Here is a 12,568-nt window from a genome sequence, read left to right on the forward strand (position 1 = left end):
CATCCTAAAATGTTCAAAGAGTTGTGAAATTAATATTAGTAGTAAATTAATAAGTCATGGCTGACCTTATAAAAATTAAGAATATTCCTAGCCTTACTATTAAAATGTGAAAAAATCGTAGAAATCAGAAGCTTCAAAAGACTCAGTACACTTAAAATCCAGTATCACGTTCAGATACGTGTTCCCTTATATTGGTGATGTCTAGACATAGTAGTTGTTGTGTATAGTCATGGACTTCAGTACCGAGAGGTTTCAAAGGTCCATGTCATTTATGAAATACGACAAAAAGCAATACAAATTGATTCCCTAATAAACTACAGGTTTATATTACTCTTTATTATATTTCCTTGTAGTTTGTAAAATTTTTGATGTACGGACCTACTTGACTCATAAATGCATAAAGAAAATGTACATTTTTGATGACGTTGTAGTAACTTAATTTATTTTTTCACGGAACAATATGTATTTTTAATAAGTTATTGTGAGAAATTAATTTGTACTAAATTCGAAATAATATTTATTGTGGTTTACTGATTTTAATACAATTGTCTTTCGATGAATTATTGATTTAATGGTATAGGTTCAATAGAAGAAATATATTCCATACTTGTTTTTAGATTGCCGTATTTACAACACTAACGAAATAAATTAACTAATATACTGTAGTCATTAACTCCTGTGAGATTCTACAGACTAAATTAAAAATATCGATTCATAGTTAAGCAATATCCTTTTGCTGTATATTATAACTTAGTATATCACTTAGATATATTCTGTAAACGTTTATTGTACGTTAATTTCACAAGAAGGAATACAAGTTACAGAACAAATTAGGTCATAAATCAGCTGCCAACTTGGGAGGTCTGGAGTTTCAAGGTAAACTTTCCTTAACTTGTGGTTGTAAACGTGTCACGGCTTGTAACTTTACATCCTGACTCAGCGACATCTTGAATACTTATGTTTTATACAAAGCCAATGTTTTTCTAATATTGTTTATATTTCTATGTTTATTATGTATAATGTACAATAATATTTTATGTTGATTTATAAATTCAGAATTGTTTAGCAATTCGTCACAACTTAGTAAAGTGTTTTAGGCTTATTTAACACAAAAAATAATAAATGGTATAAATAAATCAAATATTATTATTACAAAAATTCAACTATTTTTTATTTTCAAAGAATATTTTAGTCAAAAAATAATAACAGATTTTACTGAAACGTATCAATTAATTAATTCTTCTATATTTTACCGATCTTGAAGCTAAATAAATAATAAATAAATCAAATTTGAGAATATATATATATATATATATATATAATATATATATATATATATATATATATATTATATATATATTCCCAAATTTTATTTATTCATTTAAAATTTTTTAACTGAATACAAGTTGATTACGTTCTTAAAAGAATATATTTAATATTGTTATTTTCAAGAAAATAGTTTTAATAATATTTTAGATACACCAAAAAGGAAGATTGAGTAAAAAACCTTTGTGTGATTTGTTATTACATTAGCGTTATTCTAGTTACGTGTACTACAAAGGTATCAGTTACAGTTAGAAGCCAATGACAGAGTGAACAGAACATGTGTGAGCGCAAGATCCGACCCTTGTAATTGTGTTCCCTTGTTAACTACTATAGAGGCCCTTATCTCAAAGCTTATCATTAATTAGTAATCAAGCGTGAGGCGCACATCAATGTGCAATTACAGCGATCGGTTGTATTGTTTGGAGTTGAAGTTTGTGGCATTATACACACGAATTATGTTGTAATATTTAAAGTGTTCATTTAACAATATTTATTGGTTCTATCAGTTGAAGCTGTTGGATTATTGAAATTTAATGATTAGAATAAAAAATATTTAATCTACTTACTTGTACAAAGGTATTAGTTTACAGTTTGAATGCCAATGACAGGGTGAACAGAACATGTGTGAGCACAAGATCCGACCCCTGTAATTGTGTTCCCTTGTTAACTACTTTAGAGGCCCTTATTTTAACGCTTATCATTAATTAGTATCAAGCGTGATGTGCACATCAATGGGTCCTAGTTGAGGTTACATCACGTTACAGCGATCAGTTGTACTGTTTTAGTAGACACACAAATATATTATTGACATCACGGTGCTTTTGTTAAATCTGTTTTAATGGTTATATACTGTTAGTTGTTGTGTATTATTCTTACCAGTTTAATCAATAAATGTACATAGACTAAGATTTTAGAATTCAGTCATAACACCAAAACGTCATGAGATTCAAATTGTTAATTTAAAACTTAATATACTGTGAAGGTACTTAAAACATGGTAAAGGTACGCAACAAATGTGTCATGACAAGCTTAGGTGAAGAAGCCTGAAAGTTGAAAATCTTTAGATTATTTTATTCTTTAAGTGTCCTGTGGCCAGACATGCAGAGAAATAAACACACACAAAAAGAAGCAAACAAAATATTACGCCTTTTAGAAGTAAATTTTATTACAATCATTTTATTACAAATGGTCATATAACATTTTAAAGTCTTTCGTATAAAAATAATTTAGGACATAATTTTGCTCATTCAGATAATTCACATATTATATCAAAATATTCTTTGTGTTGCAATAGTCAAACTACTTGCGGTTGAATTGTAATGACAGAGCTAACGGCGGCGTTAACTGTGTCTAGAGCGTTGTTGGCCGTAAATCTCTAGAGACAGTAATTCTTCACTACCCTTATGCAATGTAGTAGCCTGCATTACTGAGATACTTGAGTACTGAGACATTTGAGGAAAATATTAGATTGGAGATAGTGAGAGAATGATTGGAAGAGAACGTTGTTTAACTTATTGTACTGTATTAGTCTACGTTAGCAAATTCTTTTGCAGAAATAGCAGAAATATTGAATCTAGGATGTTTTAATGACAGAGCTAACGGCGGCGTTTAACTGTGTCTACATCATTGTTGGCCGTAAATCTCTAGAGACAGTAATCCTTCACTACCCTTATGCAATTTAGTAGCCTGCATTACTGAGATACTATGCTGCCATAACTGCATTAGCATCTTATATAGAATGTGTTCTTAAGAAAGAAAATTGTTTTGCTTATACTATTCAAAGAATTGCATAGAGATAAACTATAGTCCGTACTTAACGGAGGTTTATTTCCGATGTATTATATTTATTTGAGAAATTACTACTTTTGTAGAGCTAATTACCTACAGGAGTACGAGGTTAATTTACACATTATGTGAAATACCGGAGTATCGGCTTAAAGAAATTTTACAATAGGTACAACAGGATATTTAGAATGGCATATCAAAATAGTGTTGACTGGGTCTTGGAATACAGTAATAAAGCTTTTGTAGCTATGTAACACATTAAGTTTTTCCAGTATTTTCTTAATAGTCAAGTGAAATTTTATGCTTAATTATCAGTCCAATAACTTTTACAGACAAGACTGACTTAATTATTTACATAAAAATCAACACACTATACGTTCCATATCAGATCAATTAAAACTTATTAACTATTCAGTATAATAAAAGTTTAGTGGTTTTTGGTGACATTTCGAAGTATAGTTTAGATAAGAAACTCGTTCCTTTAGAATGCTTGTATTGTATTTTATACACAATTATTTCTTTATTGTATGCAACGAATAGCTAGATCCAGCGGCTGAGTTCCTTTTAAGCCTATTTTCCTATTGATTCAGTAGAAATTTCTCAACTATGTTTAATATTATTTATTTTACTGTTAGATCTAATATTCTATTGATCCCTAAAAAACAAATAAATAAATGAAATATTCTATGCGACTTATTCATATTAACACATCCTAACACTCTTGTCCCTTTTAATAAGAAAAAGCACTTCATATACGCCATCATCTTTCAAATATCATGATTATGTACCCTAGATTATATTTATAATAATCAAGTTACTAATAACTTTACTAACTGCATGTTATAGAGTGATTTTCTCATACATCATATGGTATAGAGTAATGGGTAAATTTACTACTTATAATTTTTTTACAAAAAAAGACTTTCAGCACTGTATCCAATCGCAGAAATATTGAACAATGCAGAGATGCCACACTTTGGAATTCTGACTCTGCCTTATTTTTAGGCTTATAAAATATTCTGTTTGTATGTTTGTCATAAGAGATGTGTGTTCACGTGATACTAGATTTAATGGACATTTCGGGCACATCAGCAAAGACTGAAACTATGAAAACTTCCCTCTTATTCTGGAAGGAAAAACCTTGCCTTATCCTTCCTTCTCGTCAAAGAAAACATGAAGAATTAAAAAATTCTATATTTTTGAAATCCAAACTAATATCCGTTTTAACCAATAAGATCTGGATAAATTTATAGAGTATATACAAAATTTAAATTCAACTTCATATTTTTTATAAACATTAATTCATAGTTTTTTTATTTAAGCAAGAAATGTATTGCCCAGCAATTAATACTTCTGCAGGTCATTTTTTTTAAACACGTAAATAAACTGTTTTAGATACTTTAAATTAATACTATGCAAATAAAAATTATTGAAACATTCAAAATTAAAAGTAATTTTAACATTACAAAGTATATTAAAAACGTATTGTGTTGTTTTGAAGTGTATTTCTTTAAGTGTATTGTTGAAAAGGAATAACAAATGTTTATCAATATGTAAATACAAATAAAATTTCAGCTATTTTAACAAACTTTAGTTAAAAAGTGTCACCAGCTATTTAGTATCAGTAAAATCTGTTATATAAAAAAAATATTAACATTAATCCTAATTCTAAGATCCTCAGGCAATATTTCCTTTTTTTACATGTAAACTTTCCTCACCATTCAAGGCAGATTATAAAGAGGAATTAGCCGAATCGGCCAAGCCGTTTCACGAGATTATAGATGATTCACTTGGCAACGCATTCAGCGACATATTTTTTATTTATAATATTTAGATTCATTTTCTGAAATTTTGCTGGGGATTTAACTGATAATGAGATGTGGGGTTTCCTTGTGGATATATCTGGCAATAATCGGAAGCCAACCCACAGGGATTTTTCTATAATAGTTAACGTTCTTGATACAATCTGTTTAATGTGATGATTGAAACCGATTTAAAGAATTTTCGGAACCTTCACTATAACTGATGTTCCCGTGGAAGCATTAACTGCAGAACTTAATATTCCAACTCTGTCTTTGCGCCGTGATGTAGCAGATGTACTCATGTTGTGGAAGTTAGTTGGCGCCCATGTGCAGTGCCCAGATCTTCTCGCTGAAATTGGTATCAGGATCCCTGTAAACACCAGATCTAGTGGGCTTTTCAGCCGCAAGTACCACTCCACGAACTACGACTTCAACAGTCCACTGGCAAGATTTGTTCGCCTGGGGAATCGTGTTGCATCAGAGTGCGATTTTTTCGCTGATGGCCTACATCAAATCAGAAAGCGGGCCACTTATGTTTTGTCGCAACACACTTAAAATCCCCCGTAACTTTAAGACTGTTTCATTTTTTAGCTTTTGCTATTTTGTATTTATTATTATGTTTCTGCTCTACTGCAAGGTACATTTCATTTAATTTCGACTTTTTGTATCATTGGTGTATTTATATTATATTGGTTGTTGTTATTTACGTGTAATTGTTGTTGTTATACTATTCTATTTTATACATTGTTGTTAATTCTATTGTACGTTGGTCTATTTCATAATATATTGTTGATTTTTATATGATATTAGTGTATAACTAAACTTTCTTGTTGTGATGGACAGTTATTGGGACTTGGAATCGATCATTGTCATATTGTGTTGTGTTCTGCCATTGCTAGCTCTGTATTATTTTATACTAGTTGTACTTTTTACTGCACTATATACACTGTACTGCCACCTTATTGCATAATGTATGTAAATTGGCTGCTTGCCGTTAATAATAAATAATAATAATAATAATAATAACTCTTGTTTCATAATATCTGCTTGGTTTCATAATAGCCGATACATACTTTTACTATATTATACTAATTAGGATCATGTACGCTTTGGTAATTTTTGTGAATTAGCTTTTTGTAATTAAATGGAAATCAATGAGTGGGAAAATATTATTCCTTTAAAATATATATTCTGAGGGTATGTATTTTGTTTTGCATTATTGGTAAATAAAACCTTTTATCCAGACAAGTTATATAACTTTATTTCAAATAATTTTCTTCCTAGTATTTTAGTTATCATTAATCAACCATTAGAAAAGCTGCAGAGAGTAATCAATGTAGCAAGACGCGTAGAGAATTCTGTTTTGTCAGACCGTAGTAGTTGGGGATTAAGATACTAATGTGGTAATGGAGGATGGCAGAACCATTATACAAGCTGCGGAGACTAATCAATAATTGACTAAAGTTTTAACAGAAATTATTCTAAACCCTTTATAACATTCACCAACACAAATGCAATATGTAAACCATAAGTAGCAAATGTTAGGGGAAAATCATTAAAAACGGTAATTTATAGATTATATCAAAACTACAGGTACAAATGTTTTTCTACTACCGTCACTAGGTGTTAGCCTAAGAACAAAAATTGTTTTTAGAAATCTCTAGTTTTTGGAAAATATCATGTTTAACACGGAAATTATCCTACACATTAAACTTAACAGTTAATATCTACAGCATCATTGAGTGGCATTTGAAAAAAGAAAATATTAATGTGCAAGATGTTTCAAAGTAAGTGTAATATAAAAATTATAATATGTGTTTAATAACTCCATGGTTTAATCTTCTGGGGACAAATAGTTCTCCCGTCTGTTGTAACGAAATTGTCTTGATGTCTACCACCAACTTGTCACATATTTCGCTAACTTATCTCCTGTTTCTTGTTCCACCCATCATCACTCATCATCACGATAAGCTGATTTAGTACTAAACCCTTTTTAAATAAAAACAAATTATTTATATTTTCGAGTTAATGAATACGTCTCATAAATGTATTAAACTTCGTTAATTTCTTGTAAAATTATCGCAACTGCTAACTAAGATTAGGTTAGGTAATATTAAGGTAATATAATTTTTTATCATACATGATTTTATATAAAAATCTCTGAGGAAGGAAACGTACATTTCCAACAATAATAAAACATATTTCTGCTTAGTTAAGATAAAATTCCTGGTTCATTTGAACAGAATCAGTGGTTTCACAAAACACTTGTATATATTTCATAATATTATTTCAGTTATCATTCATAATAACTAAATGCCCACTGTTTATAACAAGGTTTAGAGTGACGCACTTGTGAACACTAAGAAATGTGTTTCTAGTTCAGCAAAATATAATAAAATGCTAATTTTATAATTTTGTTGATAAACATATCTCGAATTGGATAAAATGAAAGTAAAAATCATTATTATTACAATACTACTTGTGACTCTGGAATAAATTACATTGCATACAATAAATTCACAGTATTTTCAAAAATTCCAAAAATAACTAATCAGTAGAATATATTCTCGGGGATATTGGATGGATATTATAAAACTGAAATATAAAATAGAGAATCACGAAGTGAAATGTTTCGCACCATTCGAGGAAATCATTACTAAATACATTTTACTATGTAAAATCAAAAACTAACTGCCTAAAAAGCGGAACATTATATACTTAAGAAGTTGTATTGTGTATTCTACAAGTTTAGTTTTTGAACCCGCTAAGTTTAATATAGTCTAGAATGAGATCCATAATAACATATATTTAATAGGTTTAAAAAATGAAACAATGTAAAGTACATAATTACATGAAATAAAACATTTCATACACCATTCTCCTACCGTCATCGAAAAAGTCTTCTGGAGAAAATAGTTTTAGACGTACAGATACAGTTTAAGATTTAAAGTAAAAATATAAAAATATGACTTCTGATTTAGACTTTGATGCTCGTGAAATTTCTACGTATTTACAGCGAAAAAAAGAACGAAGTAAGAAATACAGAGAGCATCTTAAAATAAATACAAATGTTATACACCTTATCAAATACACGCTTTTGGTGTGGACAAACAGAATACCTCCCAGCATATCCTCCAATCAACTTCTTTAGCAAAACGTCACCCACACAGACAGCTCTGAATTATCAATCCGTATCGCTGAATTAATGGTACCGTTCTGACTTACATATAAACTCACTACATAAATACTAATACTAATATCGGTATTTTGGAAGTACCTCTCTAGGCGAGGTAGTAACCAACATCCTGGCTTTGATGTTCTCCCAAAATACCGATATTTGCAATTTTATATTTTAATATAGAAATAATAGAGGTAGAGTTTAAAATTAAATTTTAATTTTGCAGCTATTGAAGTCAACTCTTTCAAAAAGTATAGTTTACATTGACTTTCATATATTTTCAATTAATATGTTCAAAAATGTCTTTAAAAACTCCCAGAACAATCACATAAATGTGGTATAGGAATATGAAATACTATTGTACTGTATGCCATATGTTTATATTGTAAAGATTTTAACTTTCTATTTTTATTCTTATATAATGACCAATAGGTTATGATTTGAGAACGATAAGTTAGTGTATATTGCTATATCTGCATACTTTTTAACAAATAATAATTGGTTGAATGGAACATTTTTCAGTTGTATGTGTTGTACAAGTCTTTTTCTAAACTTAATCTATACCATACGTCGGATGTAGCCTCTGTTGTACCAAAACACGATGCATCACGGTTCACGTAGAGTTTCACCAATACTCCACAATTACAACTCCCCGGGGCGCCGTATACATAGTGTAATCCCTAGGATGTTGCTAAACCTGAAAATTACGGTCAGTGATTACACCTGCAATCGTAGGTAATACCACACCTATCATGTTTAAACATGACTAACTGTCACCCCTAGCAATTAGTGGATTTCTTTTACTTATTTGTATAACTTATATATTATTATTCATTCAATAGAATAATGTAATATTTATAATTTCTTTACTGCTGTAGGCCTGCTTATTTTTGGTGTTAATTTTAACACGATACCCTAACACTATATCTATCTGTCTTAAATATATTGACAGCTTAAATATAATGAATGATAAATTCATACCTATTGCTATTATTTTAAATTAAAGATAGGAAATATTTGCTTAGTTACAAAGATTTACTTATTATTTTAAATAATCGACTATCAATTACAATAGGAGTGAAACCATATTGAATGAAGTTTGAATTACCCCATTTTTAATAATTTCAAAATATCTATTTCGTAATGTTTAGTAAATCCCTACTTAAGATTGTCTAATTTTTGGAACAATGTTGAGATATTAACCCGTGTACATAATTTAAATGCTCTGCAAAATTAATTAACACTTCCCTACAAGCCGGAAATAAGGATACATTATAAACTTTGTATTCGCTTATTACATTAAAAATTATTGTACTAAAAAAAGTGTTTTTATATCTTTAGTAATTTAACATTTTTTAAGAAACACATAGGAAAACATTTTGTAAATTAGAGAGTAACCTTGAATGTATTAGTTGTATATTAAAAGGATTAAAAATACGAAGTAAATTAATGATAACGATATTATTATTAGTTTCATACTCGTGGTTAGTTAACAACCAGGTAAATTCTCATTTAAGACGCAAGGACAGATTTTGACGTGTTAGGGGCATAAACTCTAGAGCTTGTAACAGAGGATTTGATACACCATGTGTCGGGTGCTGATGCTCTCTTTCTTTTACGTATCACAATTCTGCTCTGTCTTTATTAAAACATCACTTTATCAGTAACTAGTGATGTGAATTTTTTCACTTCAATACGTTAGATCCAAACTAAAAATAAAAGTGTCGTTAGTTTAGATAACGGTTTCAGCCTTACTGAGTTCTAAACCAATAAAAAGCGTATTTTAGATACTAATAGTTTTATTCCAATATTAAGTTAGTACCTACCTAATCATGAGGCGCTTAAATAAACTGTACGTAAGTATTATGGGTCAATGTTAACTTTTTCCTCGAAATCTTCTATACTCATCTAACTCATGTCCTTATTGATATAAAACTGAAATTGTTATATATTAATTCGATTAAACTGTAAGTAATAAACAATTTTTAAATGTACGTATACTTTTTATGTTTTGAGACGTTTGAAAAACGTGTTAAAACATTGTAGCAGTAAATAAGGCATTGCTTTATCTAACCTATGCAATATACAAGATGCATTAGACTAACTGCATTAGCCAAATTAATTGAAATTTTATGTGTTAACTAAAATCTCTATTTGTTTTATTGCATGTGCCTTTTGCATGTACCAAAATGGTTTCTGTGGAAAAGAATTAGTTCTGGAAAAGTTTTCAATATAAAATATGTAGTAGTACATCTGGTTAGAAACGTGTAGGAGCTTGATTAGAACGAATTATGAAATAGTAACTAGCGTTATATTTTAAATAATGATTCCATCTAAATTTACTAGGCTGATACATATTGTGTCCAAAACAATCTGAAATAACTTCTTTCATTTCTTATATCCACATATTTTAAGCCAGTCTTTTCAAATACAAATATTATTATCTAATAATACGTTTGAAATATTTTTAATATTAGATATAAGGAAGATCAATCATAATAAGTTTTAGAGTTAACATACCCTTAGGTATCCGCTTACTTTTATGTAATGATGGCGAAAAAATTACCCTTTATCACTATTTATGGTATTGAATATTATTGCATAACTGCAATAAATTACTTTTAACCACAATTTGTCTATAGAAAACTTACTAATTTCATATCTATTGGTCTGATTGACGCTACCAATAAACATGACAATTCCATTTACATGTAGAACGTTAGTGCCAATTTAGATGAATTTTATAAGAAGAGGCACAAGACTAGGATAGAATTGACGTATAACACGAAGCTTTAAGTATGAACTCTAAAGTATTGGTACTTAAACAAACTTTTTAACTAAAATTTTTAATTATTTAGATTTATTACTTATTATATTTTATCGATAGCAAATATAATACTATTAATACACCTAGGCCCCTATAATTTGATTCATGTACAATTGCTGTATGTATCATCAAATACATGTTTTTTATTTTTGTAATAAAATAAGTGTCTATCCTTTATTATTTCCTAATTATTAAGTTTTATAATATAAAATTAAACACATGCTCTCATATTCAATGATTTTATATCAATCTAGAGCTGGTCTCTTTATGAATAATGATAATTTAAAAACATATTTTCATTACACTATGGATTATACAAATTCAATCTAATCTAATATAGTTTATATTAAAATGGTTAAAATATGTAATTTTGGTAATTTTAAAATATTATGTATACCTAAAATTTACAGATCAAATATATTACATTTCCCTCAGTATCAAAGTCTCCACTTTCTAAGAACGGCATATTTAGCATAATGCCTTTATACATGAATTACATATGCTGCAATTTAATTACACACACACACACACAAATATATATATATATATATATATATATATATATATATATATATAATGAGTTTATTATTTGCTTTATATATTAACTTAAAAGTTGATAAGGAAAAAGACTGTTTAAAGACTATTGGAAGAATAACAATAACGACATTACACCTAATTTTGATCTTGGATAGATTCGTATCTAGAGTTATTATTATACTGAGACGGGGCTCAGTTTGGATAGTTTTGTCCTTTTTTCCTTTCCCACCTCGGCCACTTTTGTCAGTCGGTGGGGGAGTCACTCCGTCAAGTATTGATTATTTTCTGCCTGGATGGACTGATTGGTCGAGGTCAGGTGGTTGACCTTGACTGTTTACTGACCAGCTGTTTACCGGCAGCGGCTACTGTTCGGAACGGTCGGTCACGTTCGGCAGAAGCGACATTATTTTCTGGCTGTTCACTGCTCGTCCTGTTCCCCATGGCTGGCTAATTCTACTACTTTCGGCAGGGTTCCCCGTGAGTGCCGTCAACGGGACTGGTACGGCGAGTTTGCCCAAACAGCACTGGTAAACTAAAATTGAATGCCCGCGCCCTGCCAGCGCTACTGTACCGGCATCCAACTGGAGTGTCTGTGCTCCTATTCATTTCGTCTGAAACAAGGTTGGATCCAAAATGTTTTTTCCTTCTTCTCATACTGAACTTGAGAGGATTGGGTTGTATGGAGCGCTGCCAGATATTATATCTGGAGGAGGGCCAGGCCAGTATATTAACTAGTATGTATTTAGTTTAGTGACATGATCTGAAGGGGAGGATTTCATCTTTAATTCGGATTCGTGGAGGCAACTAAGCTCCCGCCTCCTTCTAAAATCGGCTTTAAATATATTTTTTAATTTTTTGGCTACAAACCTGAAAACCAAATTACTTTTTAAAAATAGTGGGCCTAGAAATTATATAACCTTTTCCTCCCCTCAGTTCATAAAAATTACCTGTTAAAAATTTTTTATTTACTACTGCCGTACCTGAAATTGTTATTTATATATCGAATTTGTATATTATATTATATTATTTATTTATTATGTTCTTATTTCTATTTATTATGTTATTGTCAATATTGGAATTTTATCTATTGTTATTTAGTTTGTAAGTTACGCG

The sequence above is a fragment of the Homalodisca vitripennis genome, chromosome 2 (assembly GCF_021130785.1).
Source record: "Homalodisca vitripennis isolate AUS2020 chromosome 2, UT_GWSS_2.1, whole genome shotgun sequence".
NCBI lineage: Eukaryota > Metazoa > Arthropoda > Insecta > Hemiptera > Cicadellidae > Homalodisca > Homalodisca vitripennis.